General features: G+C 39.1%; 1 long non-coding RNA gene across 1 annotated transcript; it reads right to left on the bottom strand.

Annotated features, from left to right (window-relative positions):
* Positions 1-1,334: 1,334 nt before the first annotated feature.
* LOC107555776 (uncharacterized) lies at positions 1,335-2,264 on the bottom strand. The gene is made up of 3 exons (XR_001605194.1): positions 2,127-2,264; positions 1,946-2,053; positions 1,335-1,567 (listed from the first exon to the last, which is right to left on the bottom strand). It is a non-coding gene; the product is annotated as an uncharacterized lncRNA (long non-coding RNA).
* Positions 2,265-2,753: the final 489 nt, after the last annotated feature.

The raw sequence follows: 2,753 nt of genomic DNA, 5'->3' as shown, positions 1-2,753 counted from the left end.
AGCTGGGTTTGTCCCTTTTTAACCCAGCATTTTTTAGAGTGTAGTTGTACAAAATTGGTCATTTTTATTATATATTTCTCTTTTGTTCAAAAGTTTTTAAATGCCCATGGTATGTTACAGAATAAGCTAAGGGTGTGCACCGAAGAGCCTGTTCTGAGCACATTTATTTCAAGGAGTAAACTAAATGTTGTCAAAGTCTGAAGTACATTGTCAAGACAATTTACATTATCTAGATGAGTCTGAAATTAAATCAAATCACGTCAGCAAGCTAAGAGCACGCACAAGTTGGCTTTTGTGGCTAAAATCTCAGTTGTTTTTTTCTTTCAGACCTGGATGCACTTTTCTGCTTTTTAAGCTCCTTCTAATAGAGCAGCTTGAAAGAGTGGGAGAGAGAGGTATGTGCAGCTGTAATCATTTGTCTCTGTTGAGTCAGTTGCTCTCTGGTAGTACCACAGTCTGCATGTGCTCTTTGGCTAATCAAATGTCCTGCTATGTCTAGGTCCTCAATAAACGTCAAATGCTTTGCATTTGATTTCAGTCTAAGCATGCAAATATACTTTCTAATAGATTGCTGATGTATGGTTGAAGTCAGCATATAGCACTGCAGTGTTTATGCAACTTGGAACATTTTCATTACTTCTATATGTTAGTTAATATGTTACCACTGTGGCTATACCTACCCAATAAACTATAGATTTGCTATGGTATTCACCACCATGAACAGTAGTGTAGGGCCAGTAGGTCCTAACTGAATTCACTTAAACTCAATGACAATGTTATTTTGAATGAGAGCACATTTTCTGCAGTAAAAAAAATGCTTTGGGAATTTTCTTGAATTGGCCACATCTATGGATAATTAACTGAAATGACAGGAAGAATTCACTGCATGATAATGTCAACTCAAACTTTCACGGTTACCCAACAGAAAAGAGTCGACAATCTATACATCTATATTTTCTCAACCCTAAAATGTATTAGGCCTAATTAATTAACACAAGCATTCTCACCTAAACTCTCAAATAATTCTAAGATACTGAGAATGAAAGGTATTTTTTCACTAAATCTTGCTTAAATAAACAAACTTGCCAGGTAAAAACTCATAACTGTGTGATATTGTTTGGCTGTGATAAATGCAACTCTGTGTCAAGCTCATACTATGAGCAAATATTTACCCCTTTGACTTTTGGGCCTCCCCCCATTTTTTTTCTGTCAAACAGGTTTGTTGTTTTCCCCTTGTTTTGGGTTATGGTTTTTGTTTTCTAGCTGGATTTCCCAATCAAGGATTACTGTAAGTGTGCAGAACCTATTTGTAGATTCACAACTGACAAAAAAAAAAAAAAACTCCCACACAGACCTTTGCTTGTTCTCCAGATGCTTATACTTCATACCTTTTCCATTTCTTTGGCAGTGTCTCCTCGAGCTCCCAAGTAGACCATGCTGAGCGCTGCGCTGATGCTCAGTGGGGAAAAGAACATGTTTCCCTCGGCGCTGCTCTCGCTCAGAGTCCGATAGAGATCCAGAGCGAAGAGACTGTTAGCACGAGAGAGACTCTCCATGACTGATGACACTACGAAAAAAAGAGCCCCATCATTTATGCAACCATCGTTAAAATCCATAGCCTAGCGCAATATTTTCACAAAAAGCAGCAAAGAGTATTGAGCAGATCAAGAGTATAAACTATTTGGTTTATGAATGTCCTGCGTTAGTATACAAAATATCTCTAGAATGCTGTACATTCTGCTAATATAATGTCCTTTTGTTTAAACATATGTAATAATATGCATATCACCGTAAATATTTCCCTTGCGCGCAGAGGTTTGATTACACTTCAGAGATCAACTGAGAGAGAAACACGGAGGTTGCACGTAACATTAGTTATTCCGACACTCCAGTCCCGAGCACCTGTTTTTGAGAACTGTACGTGTACAGATTAAGTATTACCTACCTTTTATAAAAGATGCTTGTCCCAAAAGAACGTCTGAGTGAAAGAGAAACCTGCCCTGGAGTCATGCGATATAAATGGACCAGCAACGCCCATAAAGCGCAGAACAAGCTAGACAGGCAAACTGCATAAGTTAGACATATCACAGGTGAGTCAGTCTCACACTCCCCCACCCTTTTGTTACCTTTTCATGTGCTTCCCTTATTTTACTGCATAAATGTGCAACTTTTTAACCAGCCAATTTCAAAATCGAGTGAAACATTTGTTGGAATGTTTGAGTGTGCATTCTACGGAGAGGCAGAGAGAGAGAGAGAGTGGACAATAGGAAATACACTTTGTTTTGTCAGCAACACAAGGCAGATGCATTCAATGAATGTGACAGCTCTGGACTAATCAGTTGGACTTTGTGCATAAAGGGTGAGTCACACTGTTGGATCAGAGGTTCTGTGCAATAAAACCTTGTCAACGGCCTTTCACAATAGGGGCTGTGTTTGTGGAGGAAGTGTTTGTCCGAAATGCTGCTTCACTCCTGTAAAAAAAAAAGGTTTGTTTGTTCTTGACTGATATATTAAGCATATAGAGCAAGGGTTTGTGAACTCCAGTCCTGGAGAGCCGCAGCCCTAATAAAAACTCACCTGCCTGTAACCTCCTAGTAACCCTTCAGACCTTGATTAGCTTGTTCAGGTGTGTTTGATTAGGGTTGAAGCTCTCCAGGTCCGACTTTCAACACCCCTGATATAGAGTATTGATTTCGTCAGGTTACCTGAAGTTGCTACCTTAAGAGATAACGCCAATCAATTGGCATGATAAA

The sequence above is a fragment of the Sinocyclocheilus grahami genome, unplaced genomic scaffold, assembly GCF_001515645.1.
Source record: "Sinocyclocheilus grahami isolate Dianchi unplaced genomic scaffold, SAMN03320097.WGS_v1.1 scaffold544.1, whole genome shotgun sequence".
NCBI classification, from domain to species: Eukaryota; Metazoa; Chordata; class Actinopteri; order Cypriniformes; family Cyprinidae; genus Sinocyclocheilus; species Sinocyclocheilus grahami.
The sequence above is the reverse complement of the archived record's forward strand: the minus strand, read 5'-3'. Positions and strand labels throughout refer to the sequence as shown.